The sequence below is a fragment of the Heptranchias perlo genome, chromosome 16 (assembly GCF_035084215.1).
Source record: "Heptranchias perlo isolate sHepPer1 chromosome 16, sHepPer1.hap1, whole genome shotgun sequence".
Lineage (NCBI taxonomy): Eukaryota > Metazoa > Chordata > Chondrichthyes > Hexanchiformes > Hexanchidae > Heptranchias > Heptranchias perlo.
This window is the reverse complement of record NC_090340.1, coordinates 2,945,019-2,959,044: the sequence shown is the minus strand read 5'-3', so window position 1 is coordinate 2,959,044 and position 14,026 is coordinate 2,945,019.

Genomic DNA, 14,026 nt, shown 5'->3' with positions numbered 1-14,026 from the left:
TCACTTGGGAGGTAGGGCAAAACGGGCGATACTCAATCGACAGCCTGTTTTACAACTCACCCGAGATCCTTTTCCATTTACCGCAATGAATTCGCACCCCACATTTCCTGAACTTGCACGACAATAACGTAAAACGTCGCTGTGACTCGATGCTGATGGATCTACCGGAACGTTGCATACAAACCATCCACCTCATAGTGACACGCAGCCAGTGAACAATTTGAGATTATTGCTCAGAATGTTAGCAGTTGTTGTGCTTCACTATGTCTCCGTGCTGAGGAATATCTGCACTGGTAAGTATATGTTCTGTATCCGAATCCCTTCCACATAAATTATGCGTAAAGCGGTTTTCGATCATAAAAAGTATTTTCTTTCATACTGTTTTAACCTCCGCCGTAGCTAATGCGATTAATACCTGTGTGATTTATTTCCGATAGCCACCAGCGATACCTCACTTAGTGTGTCTCAAATTCCTGAGCGGATGACAGTGATCAAAGGTTCGAACGCCAGCTTCTATTGCACATTTCCCTTCTCACTGGACAACTCCCATGTAAACGTATATTGGTGGAGAGAGGGTGAGAATCAATACCTGCACACAAGGTCAGATAGCAGAAAGCGATTCTATCTCCAAACTAAAGCAGTTGGCTTCCTCCAGCTCCTGAATGTGAGTTTCCAGGATTCAGGAGTCTATTACTGCACAGTCATCCGTCAAGGAAGGAGAAGTGGAAATGGAAGCGGATCACATTTAACAGTATGTGGTAAGTGCGAACACGGTGAAGAACCGTTACAATTTTATCTCAGTACAAAAGGCATTGCATATTTGTCACCGTTAATGTATTTGTTAAATAATATATCAATCAGATCTATGTTAAAAAGCTCACTGAAGCCTTTAACATGTTTCAGCTATGATTTTTTGGCATTCCATGCTAATTTTTGTCAACGGACACACAATAAAAGAGGACGAAATGTTATTTAAAGGTGTCTGTTAAAATGAGGAATGGAATTGGAAAGGTCGACGTCCACTGACAAAAGATCTGTTTTCTCGCAAACTTGGGGCTGCTCACAACATCCTGTCCTTTAATTTTAATAGAAGGAAAATATTGAGAAGCTTGTGCCTGTTAAGGAGACTCTGTCCCTGAATCAGGCTCTTTTGTTCAGGCGTTGAAGAAAAACGTACCCGGTGTAATAATTTAATAGATTGTAATATGCAGCAGCTATTCATAAACACGAAGAAAACGTCGCGTTATTCGCTGCAGTCCTCGTGCAGTAATGCACACAAAGTAAAATAGTGTTAGAATCACCTAAAGGAGCCCCGGTAATATTATTTTCTTCTGCGTTTTCTGTTCTGCAGCAGCGCCGACGCCATTGAAGATAGCCTCAGCAGAAAATCGAAAAGATTGTTCTGCTTCTCTGATTCTCGTATGTGAAACGGCAGGATATTATCCGGAGGATCTCACTATCACTTGGTATAAAAATGGCACCCAAATTATAACTGGAATAAACACCATCAAACGGCGGAATACCCAGAATGGCTTGTATGAAGCTGCTAGTTATTTGGAAGAGCAACAACCAGTTCAAAGCTTGAGTGTTTATACATGTCTGATATCGCATATTTCTCTCCAGACTCCAGCCATAGTGATCTACAAGGTTACTGATTTATACACTGGTAAAGTTGTTCATTTCCTTTCTAACTTTGGTTAAACTAATAAGCATACTTTCGGAGATCGTCAGATTCATTTCCTTATGTTAGCCAGCGATAAAATATGAATTATAATACATATGTTATAAAAACTGCCCACATCCCAATAAAACAAAATTAATTCGGCTCCTCTGCCTGCTGGCTTCACACATGGGGCGCCGCATCTTTCCGGCTATTTGATATCCTATATAACTTATTGCTCTCGCATGAAATGTACGTACGCGTGTTTATATCTTTAACTGTAGTATGTGAGGGGAACATATTCATTTAATCATCTACTTGCAGCGAACATTGAAAATATTACAAAGCATTTTTTCGCCTCTTGCGTTAGAACTTGCTTGAGGGAAGAGCTTCAGAGAAATGTTTGGCCAATACTAAAAGTGTGATATTTTCCTATGTATTTGTTTTCCAGAAACCAATGAAAAACATCAACGCCACTGTATCTGAAAAATTAATCTTAGTAACGTCCCTTCAAATCGGCATAGAGCCCCACGCAACTTTGCAACAACATACCCTTCAGCTCATCCTGAGCAAACCGGCCGACTTACTCATTTTACAATTCCTTAAATTGAAATAACATGTATCACTGAAAACCGTGTATAAATGTGTGTAGCATGTAAGGCCCTGTTCATTTCGTCAATCAGCCTTAGGCCATCGATTATCAATGAGTGTGCTCCTCTGTTATTCAATAACGAACGGCAGCATTTATGTCCCAATACCGACACCGGGATTTAATCTTTTGACATCATTTGATTTATCTATGTAACACACAGTGATCTGCTATCGCATAGCAACGTCCACTGTAACTAGGCCACAAGCCCCTTTTAATGTAATTTGAACGGTGACAAGATTTATCTATCCTACATTCCGTTCTTAAAAGATGTGCCTCAAATAACAACAACCATATACTGGGGACTTACTAAAAACTTGAATATTTCTCGAGCAAATAAACTGTAATTAAGCTGTGATTTGAAAGCAGTCTCTGAGCTATGCAGCCTTATATGTAAATTTTATTTTGCAGACACTGAGCATATCGCCAACTACTTATTGATTTCTGGATGCACAGGGATTGTATTGTTATTCCTATCAGCGGCGATCATTATTGGAAGCGACGCTAATGAAAGGACAGCTTAAAAGGTAAGCAATCAACCAATTTCGTTGTTTGTTAAAAATGTTTAATTTTAATAGAAAACACGTGAGCGAGATCAAAAGCATCTTCGGGCATAGATTACTCAGTTCTGACTTAAGAGTTGAAGTTGATGCTCTTTCATGTCAAAGGCATGGAACATAGAAGAATGCTGAAGATTGCAATCGATTCTATACCTGAATGCAATGCATTATAAATCTAATCATTTCCAATGGAGTTTTAAACCTTTTCAAAAGTTTTATTCAGAAAAGATTAATGAAAATTTGAACTTCTGATGTCTTTCATTCGCCAAGGCACAATGGAATTCACCTTACTTTGCAAACCTCCGGGTGCATAGAAGACTGGGTGATACAGCTGGCTTTAAGAATAAACTTAGATTCACCACTATGACCAGTGTTTCATTTTAACCTAGCCAAGTAACCAAACACTAGTTTTGCAATCTAACAAATAATAGACAATGTAGGAAATTAAAACTTAATATCGAGGCAAGAAATAGCCCACTGTGCAACCTTTGCATATCGACCACCTTAATGATTTGCAAACGTAGAAGTTTTTGTTGTTTGTTGAATCAAATATCATTGTTCATAAAACATATTACAGCATTTGATACCGAATAGGCATCCTTGCATCAATTGGAATATTATAGAATTATAGAATAATACAGCACAGAAGGAGGCCATTCGCCTGCGCCGGCTCTATGGAAGAGCTATCCAATTAGTCCCACTCTGCTGCTCTTACCCCATAGTCCTGAATTTTATCCTTTGCCATATATATATATGTATATACCCAATTCCCTTTTGAATGTTTCGATTAAATCTGCTTCCACCACGCTTTCAGGCAATGCATTCTAGATCATAGAAACTTGCTGTGTAAAAAAAAAAATGCTCCTAATTTTCCCTCTGGTTCTTTTGCAAATTATCCTAAATCTGTGTCCTCTGCTTACTGACCCTACTGCCAGTGGGAACACTGTCTCCCCATTTACTCTATCAAAACCCCTAATAATTTTCAACGCCGCTAATAATTCTCCACCTAACCTTTTCTGCTCTACGGAGGATAATCACAGCTTCTTTTGTTATGCATCGCTTTCTCCTCAGTGGTCCAGAATAGATGGTGGCTGTAATTTTATCACACGAGATAGATCGATATTTCTGCTAAATAGTATGGATATATATCAACCATCAAATTGGAAAAGGCAATATTTTAACACGTTTCTATCCGTACAGCCCGACTTGCATCCGGAGAACAGTGGGAAGCAATAGTATACCAATATAAATTATTAGGGCCTTGCTAAAAAAAACTTTATTATATATTTGATGTGATTTGACCAAGACTGTAGATAGTCCGTCACCAACACGATTCACAGATGCCAAGGACCATTTACTCAGCATCCCCAATGGGATGAATTCGAATCTATTAAACTCATTTAGCACGAACGGATATCTATCGTTTCTTCTGCATATAGAACTGAAATGTTGCACAAAGTTACAGATTCTCGAAGCTACTCTGTTTTAATTCATGGGGTTATGTTAATGTTGTTTTGAAAGATCTAAGCAGAAAATCTCTGAAGAAATACGTATTCTTAATCACAGTAAACGAACAAAATTTTCAAAACAACGCTCATATTTCCCAAAGTAAAAAAAACGTTCTCTATCTAGCTATGAAGACCGTTGCGTTTAATTCAAAACTTCGTATATTTATAACGAAAGGTTATTCGTATAACGTGTTATCGAGAATGTGATACTGAAGATCGTAAGGTTGAGGTCTACATCTTAACTTCATACACGTGGATTATAAGACAGCAGTGTTTTAGAATCGATTGCAACACATTATGACGCTGCACTCTATAAATATGGCGAGAATTGGTATAATGTGGCTTAAATTAACTGCAGTACATGCCGAATTTGGTAACACTAACTAATGTTCGTTAACTGCTAAAGCTACACTTTACATCTCCCCATTCTGTTCAGCGTTGAAACGATAGATTCCAGATTGACAAAAATGATCAATTAATCACTTAATCAAATATGATGTTTACAGAGTCCGAGGAGTGGACTGTAGATTTAACCAGCTGCATGAATATGAGCAGAATTTGGGAAGCTTGATGAGAAAACTGAGAGCAGCAAGGAAAAAACAACTCTACATAAATAACAGACATTGCAATTGCCGATGGAAAAAAGATTTCACTGGTATAAATGCTTCCATTTGCCGGTCATATAGACTGCACGTGTATGACGCTCAAGTTAACTGCTGATTTTCTTATTAGTTTCAATGCCCTACAATGTAACAGAATGCAGAAATAGTTAGTGCTTTATTAATTTGGAAGGATTGAATTCACAATACAATAGCACTTGCCTATTGCTTGGAAAAGCTCGTGCCACTTCATTCTGCCATGCAACTGTTAAATTTGAATTTGCTATCAACTATTATTTAATGTTTCACATATATGCAATAGTTTAACGTGTAAAATAACATGCGCTTAAGAATGTACTTTTTTGTAAAGGTAAAGAGAACACGTTTAATACGACATGTGATATGACAGCAGAGAATGAATTGGACAGCGAAAAATAAAATGATAATTAGTTTCTAAATTGTTTTGCAATCATCTATCTTGATGATAGTTGATGATAAATATACTGCCATCTCTTTGATCGCTCTCTCTAATATTTGTCTCTCTGCCTCCGAGAGTTTACATTCTAATTTATGTTAATAAAGGTCAAACCACACAGTAAAATGCAAGTGTACGTCACTGTGGATATATCGTCCTGTCATATTTTGAAAAGTATTTTTAAAAAGTACTTAATTCGCAGCAATGCGTTGGTTATAAATATCACTGTGGCACTTTTGATTCCTAAACATGCGATCTGCAAATAAAAATTTTACTGCGTTTTAGGAACAATTTGGGCACTTAAAATTAGGGGATTTCACTTTATTACAATTTATGAAAGCTAACTCTATCATATTTGTATATTCGCATTTTACACAGACAATAAACATATTATTTGGTTTAGGTGAATTTAGGTTGATTCACCGGTGATGTTTCGAAAATAAACAATAAAAATGATTAAACTGATTTGATTAAACAAGAAGCTTTCGGTAACCCTGAATATTATATGAACGATATTAATCATCTTTAGTGCACATTTAATACGATTACGACACAATTCGTTTAATGTCCGAGGAAGGAAGCATTGACAGGATTTTCGCTTTCAAACACAAAACTAGTAAAACTCCAGAATATCTGTCCAACCGTACAAACATTTCTAGAAGTACGAACAGATTAATAAAACGTTACCAATCAGTAGCACTGTCGTGTAGCAGGACACATCTAGTTTCAAGAATTGTTCGTAATGCAGGTAACTTTACAGATCTGCTATTAGATGCCACCCTCATCCAATTCCCAAACTGACACTGAAAAGTAACATTAGGGGAAATCGATCATTTTATGTGAAAACCCAAGTACTATTTTGTTTATTATTGCTTGATCTCTTTCGCCAAAATATTTCCCCTAGTGAATTGAAAATAATAAATTAACATTTATATAATGTGAATTTATGTGTAACATTACATTGCACGTAATCGTCTAGAAAATAGACGTTGCTGTCTTTCATGTCACGCTCCTCACGAACCTGATACACATTGAACGGAAACTCAGGCATCTTTATAAAAAGTGTTGGTGAGCATTGCATCAGTTCTTGGAGCAATTTTTAGAATATTGTTCAACATAACAGATTAAACATTTCGCCACAACGAGGATTTAAGAGCGGGACCGGAAAGTGAAACTATTACCACTAGAAATTTTAGATACTAATTCTAAATAGCTGCTCACCTCTACAGCTTTAGCTACGAATCGGCTACCTTTAGATGAAAGCGGCACATTTCTTAACGCTTATCAATACCACATGATATTTCCATCAAATTAACACTTTGCTACATTTCTAGCAACATTTGGCAAATTAGGTCGATGGGTCCATTTTAATGATTAGTTAATTCATTCAGCTCAAAATGAGAACTTTCTTTTTGAAAGTATTCTTATCTGTCAATTTTTCCTCGTTCGAGTGCTTGGAAGAGATGAAACTCCAGATTTCCGTCAATTTCTTCAATACGATAGCTCGGGTAACACACATTCGGTCATTTTGGAGAATGCACGCGGAAAATTCCCAGCAGAACCGTGGCCAAATCTCAAAACTTCGTGGTAAAATCCTCAAGCATTAATTTCTCCATTCGCAACAACAGTTGCTGCAATGTAACAAATCCCGTGAAGTCCTTTGGCACATTTTTTATTATTCATTCATGGGACGTGGTAGTCGCTAGCAAGGCCAGCTTTTATTCCCCATCCCTAATTGCCCTTGAGAAGGTGGTGGTGTGCCTCCTACTAGAACTGCTGCAGTCCGTGTGATGAAGGTTCTCCCACAGAGCTGTTAGATAGGGAATTCCAGGATTTTGACCCAGCGACGATGAATAAATGGCGTCATATTTCCAAGTCGGGGTGGTGTGTGACTTGGATAGGAACGTGTAGGTGGTGGCGTTCCCATGCGCCTGCTGCCCTTGTCCCTCTAGCTGATTGAGGTAGTGGGTTTTGGAGGTGTTGTCGAAGAAGCCTTGGCGAGTTGCTGCAGTGCATTTTGTAGATGGTACACACATCACCCACGGTTCGCCGGTGGTGAAGGGAGTGAATGTTTAAGGTGGTGTATGGGGTGCTAATCAAGTGTGCTGTTTTGTCCTGGATGGTGTCGAGCTTCTTGAGTGTTGTTGGAGCTGCATTCATCCAGGCAAGCGGAGAGTATTCCATCACACTTTTGGCTTGTGTCTTGTAGATTGTGCAAAGTCTTTGGGGAGTCAGGAGACACAATATTTGTATTTGTAGACACAATATTTATGTGGCTGGTCCAGTTAAGTTTCGGGTCAGTGGTGGAACCCAGGATATTGATGGTGGGGGATTTGGCGATGGTAATGTTGTTGAATGTCAAGGAGAGTTGGCTAGCCTCCCTCTTGTTGGAGATGGTCATTGCTTGGAACTTGGCTCCACTGGCGCAAATGTTACTTGCCATTAATCAGCCAAAGCCTGGATGTTGTCCTGGTCTTGCTGCATGCTGGCACGGACTGCATCATTATCTGAGGGGTTGCGAATGGAACATAACTGTACAATCATCAGCAAACATCCCCACTTCTGACCTTATGATTGAGGGAAGGTCATTGATGAAGCAGCTGAAGATGATTGGGCCTAGGACACTTCCCTGAGGAGCTCCTGCGGCAAAGTCCTAGAACTGAGATGATTGGCCTCCAAAAACCACTACCATCTTCCTTTGTGCTAATTTGACTCCTGCCACTGGAGAGATTTCCCTCTGATTCCCATTGACTTCAATTTTACTCGGAATCCTTGATGCCAGACTCGGTCAAATGCTGCCTTGAAGTCAAGAACAGTCACTCTCAGCTCACTTGTGGAATTTAGCTCTTTTGTCCATGTTTGGACCAAAGCTGTAATGAGGTCTGGAGCCGAGTAGTCCTGGCGGAACCCAAACTGAGCATCGGTAAGTATGTTATTGGTGAGTAAGTGCCACTTCATAGCACTGTCGACGACACCCTCCATCACTTTGCTGATGATTGAGAGTAGACTGATTGGGCGGTAATTGGCTGGATTGGAATTGTCCTGCTTTTTGTGGGCAGGACATACCTGGGCAATTTTACACATTGTTGGGTCGGTGCCAGTGTTGTAGCTGTACTGGAAAAGCTTGGCTAGATGCGTGACTAGTTCTGGAGCACAAGATTTCAGCACTACAGCCGGGATATTGTCGGGGCCCACAGACTTTGTTGTAGCCAGTGCATTCAGCCGTTTCTTGATATCATGTAGAGTGAATCGAATTGGCTGAAGACTGGCTTCTGTGATGGTAGGGATCTCGGGAGGAGACCAAGATGGATCATCCACTCTGCACTTCTGGCTAAAGATGGTTGCAAACGCTTCAGCCTTGTATTTTGCACCCACGTGCTGGGCTCAGTCATCAGTGAGCCTTATCCTCCAGTTAGTTGCTTAATTTTCCAGCACCATTCACGATATGGCAGGACTGCAGAGCTTTGATCTGATCCTTTTTTTGTGGGATCACTTAGCTCTGTCTATAGCATCTTGCTTCCAGTCTTTAGTATGCATCGCCCTGTGCTGTAGCAGGCACTTCATTTTTAGGTACGCCTGGTGTTGCTCCTGGCAAGCTCTTGTACACTCCTCATTGAACTTGAACCAGAGTTGATCCCCTGGCTGGATGGTTAAGGTAGAATGAGGGATATGCTAACGTGATGAGGTTATAGATTGTGGCGGAATACAACTCGGCAGCTGATGGCCAACCGCACCTCATGGATGCCCAGTTTTGAGCTGCGAGATCTGTTGTGAATCTGTCCCATTTAGCACGGCGGTAGTGCCACACAACACTATGGACGGTGTCCCCAGTTTGAAGACGGCACTTCATCTCCACAAGTTCGGTGCGGTGTTCACTCCTACCAATACTGTCATGGACAGAAGCTTCTCCAACAGGTTGTCTGGTGAGGTCAAGAATGTTTTACCGTCGTATTGGTTCCCTCACCACCTGCTGCAGTCCCAGTCTGGCAACTATGTCCTTCAGGACTCAGCCATCAGTGGTGATTCCGAGCCTTTCTTGGTAATGGACATTGAAGTCCCCCACCCAGAGTACATTCTGTGTCTTTGCTACCCTCAGTGCTTCTCAACATGGTGGACTACTGATTCATCCGCTGACAGAGTGTGGTCAGCGGTGGTGAGCAGGAGGTTTCCTTGTCCATGTTTGACCTGATGCCATGAGAACTCTTGAGGTCCAGAGTCAATGTGGAGGCCTCGCAGGGCAACTCCCTTCTGAGTGTATACTACTGTGCCTCCATCTTTGGTGGGTCTGTCTTGTCGGTGGGACAGCACATACCCAGGAATGGTGAAGGAGGAATTTGGGACGTTGTCAGAAAGGTATGATTCTGTGTGTATGGCTATGTCAAGCTGTTGCTTGACTTGTCTGTGGCACAGCTCTCCCGATTTTGGCACAATCCCCCAGGTGTTGGCGAGGAGGACTTTGCATGGTTGACTGAGCTTGGATTTGCGTTTGTCTTGTCCGGTGCCTCGTGGTCCATCTGATTTTATTCTTATTAAGTCCTTTGGTAGCGGGATTGCATAACTGAATGGCTTGCTAGGGCATTTCAGGGGGCAGTTAAGAACCAATCATATTTTTGTAGGTCTGCAGACACATATAGACAGGGTAAGGACGCTAGATATCCTTCCCTCAAGGACATTAGTGAACCCGATGGGTTTTTACGACAATCCGGCAGTTCCATTGTCATCATTACTGAAACTAGTTTTTTTTTATTCCCGATTTTATTTAATTAACTGAATTTAAATTCCCCAGCTGCCGTAGCGGGATTTGAACTCATAAATCTCCCGATTATTGGCCCAGGCCTTTGGATTATTAGTCCAGAAACATAACCACTTTGCTACCCTTCCCAGGAGGGGATGTTTGACGTGATGAGGCCACTCGTAAAAGCAAGCATTAATAGACTGAAATGAGCCTTATTGATTGACATGTGTTACTGACTTATCTGGGATGCTGCCTCTGTTATTTGTCCTGAAGTACCAACACTCAAAGGCGAGACGCACTCCGGGACGCCCGTGCATAATCTACACCTGCAATTTTTACTGGAATGATAATTCCAAACTACTCTCAGAATGGGCGGAACTTTCATTTTCAGCGGGGGCATAAAACTGGCGGTATCGAATCCACCGCCCGTTATACACGAATGGAAAATTTGGTGGGATGTTGTGTGAGCGGCCGGAATTGGGGAGGGAAGGTGGAAGAAAGTAGGGACAAGGTGGGGGCTTTCTTCAAATACTTTTCTAAAACCTCCTCTGCATAGCAGTGTATTTTCTGCGCTGTCTGTAGTCTCACTACAACAACATGCAGTTCAATTTCAATAAACCAGAAAATGTGCAAGGGAATTCTGAGTAGGGGCTATTTAAATATATGTGTATCAATGTATATAGTCTGTAATGAGTCTGTACACTCTATTTTGCTCCAAAACATCTAAAACAATTTTCTTCGACATGACTTGAACTCCTATTTCACGAAATGGAGTGGACATTCCGTAAGGATTCTCAAATCACTTGCTCTAACTTCCGAGGGAAATCAGCGAAGTCCAGAAAATAAACAGCTTTAACGGCTGAAGGTTGATCGGCCATTTCTCTGGGGGTGTATCCCTACTCCAGCTGGAGATACAGCCAGCGATCGTGATAAGGACCCGAGAAATTTTAGGGCCATAAGGAATTTACACCGGGTTAAAAATGCATTCACGTTGCCAGCTTCAGTTGCTACTAGCGGAAGTGCTTTACCTTGGAGCTTGCAGGCTGGATGCACGTTCATGAGAGGTTTCTAATCCTAAGAATTAGAAGAAATTCTAAAGGAGCTATGTTTTATTATTTTGTGGCCTGGTAACTTGTTTTGTGACAGAATCAGGCCCTGTGACACTACCGGAATGTATTTGCTTGCAACCGGAGAAGGCGGTTCAAAGTGCCAGGATTCCCAATAGATGTGAGAAGTGCACTGTTTTCTCATGATAAGAATCAAGTGGACGGTTTATTTCAGCCGCAGATCTCTGTATTGCGCCCACAAGATTGCAACATAATAGACGCGCAACGTGGCTCAATGCAAAAGCAACAAATATGCCTCATTAAGAAGTTAGTTCTACTATCTCATTTTCCCCAATTCCTAGCTGCACTCACTAAAATTTGCACTGTAATTGTTACACGACAGAACGCCAACGAATATTGTTCTTCAATGCTATGTTAAGGAAACATATTTCTCGAAACCAAAATTGGTTTATATCAATAGTTTATCTCAGCAATCTTTATTTTTAAAGAGATGAAATATACCCATTATTTTATTAAATTGTCCTTTGTTATTTGGTTTACTTGAAACATTTAAAAAGTACAATTCCTGCTTTTGTCGAGAAGATGACATTGCACCAGTGACGTAATTGAAATTGAAATTATGATTTACTTTGTTTTTTCCGCTTGGTTCAATTTCAAGTACCACGGAATGTGGCCATCTTTGGTCTCGAAGGGAGTCTTCCAGGTAAAAATGACCGTGATTTCAGTTCTGTTACCTTCAGCCTGCAAGTAAGAGAAACTACGCCTGAGGCGCAATGAACAAATTTCTCTCACTATTGCTGCTTAACTTAAAAAACACCGCGCTGGCATTGTTCGGGGTTCTGTCGGTCTCCCGCCATAACTTCGGCGGGAGAAAGAAAATCCCACCATGAAGAAAGAAGCATTATGGCTTCTGCTCAAACGTAAAGGCTTTGTTGCAGGGACGCAAGAGAATCAAGTAGTGACTATTAATGTAAATACCACTTTGTGTTTCGGATAAATCTGGAACATGAGCCTAAACATAAACTGTTATTGGGTAATTTTAATTTACCATGCGCAACAGCCGTTTACACATTCTTGTGTTTCCGCCTATCTTACGCCGAAGCTACAGTGGGATACCGGGAGAATCCCGCGGAAATTCTCCCACAATGCACTAAGTTCTGGGATACTTCCGACCTAAGCTCTGATCAGGGCCAATGCAAAATGAGTAATGAAAACGTCTCCGAACTTTAATATAATGTAACATCTTAATCATCAAGTTCACATTTTGTACGAACTCCAAATATAAAAGCAAATGTAATATTTAATAACCCATAAGCATTTATGAGGCAACGAGTAATCCGTAGCCAACTAACATTAAACCAGGTTGGTTACACTTAACACTTCATAAACACGCGTCTGAGAGAATTAACTGAGACTTAAGTGAAAATTCTATTGGTCCATTTTATCCTTTTTTAATGATCACAGTGCTTGACACTTCACTAAAATCTCAGTGTTAAAGCAGAAGGACATATTCAGTACGTAAACTGGCCGTTGATTTTTTAAACTTTCTTACGGAAATAGTCAATTGATATTATTAGAACATATGTTCTATGGGTTACATGGCGGATAATTCACTGTAATAAGCATGTTACTCAGGGCCGCTCCACCTTTAATTCACCTGTTAATAATGCGGCGTGCACGACGTGAGCAAATCCTCATCAGCGAAAAAAAAACTGTACGTGCCCCAGTTGCTGGGGTTAAATGAAAGTCCAGAATGCGTCAATCATCCTGCTCCTAAGTGGGAAGACTCCTCTGAATGTTTTTCCCATAGTGGTTCATTGTTTTGCAGAACCTGAGTGTTTATGTGAGGCAATGTCGCATCTTGAAACGACCTAACCTGGTTGTAACTACAGGCCAAGGCATGTACTCATGCTCTTTTAAAATTTAGATGCAACTAAAACATAGGAACATAGGAACAGGTGTAGGCCATTCAGCCCCTCAAGCCCGCTCCGCCATTTGATAAGATCAAGGCTGATCTGTGATCTAAATCCATATACCTGCCTTTGGTCCATATCCATTAATACCTTTGGTTGGCAAAAAGCTATCTATCTCAGATTTTAAATTAACAATTGAGCTAGCATCAATTGACGTTTGCGGAATGGAGAGTTCCAAATATCTACCACCCTTTGTGTGAGAAGTGTTTTCTAATCTCGCTCCTGAAAGGTCGGGCTCTAATCTTTAGACTGTGCCCCCTAGTTCTATAAAACCAAACCAGCAGAAATAGTTTCTGGCTATCCACCCTATCTATTCCCCATAATATCTTATACATTTCGATCAGGTCACCCCTTAACCTTCTGAACTAGAGAGAATATAACCCCGATTTGTGTAATCTCTCCTTGCAACTTAACCATTGAAGTCCGGGTATCATTCTGGTAAACAACGCTGCATGACTTCCAAGGCTAATATGTCCTTCCGAAGGTGCGGTGCCCAGAACTGCTCACAGTACTCCAGGCGCGATCTAACCAGGGTTTTGCAGAGCTGCAGCAAAACTTCTGTCCTCCCCCCCCCCCCCCTTGTAATCTAGTCCTCTAGATATAAAGGCGAGCATTCCATTAACCTTATTGATTAATTTATGCACCTGTTCATGAAAATTCAATGATCTATATACCTGAACCCCTAAGTCCTTTTGGACATCCACCGTTTTTTTAACTTTTTTACCATTTAGAAAGTCCCCTGTTCTATCCTTTTTTGATCCAAAGTGGATGACCTCACATTTGTTTACATTGAATTCCAT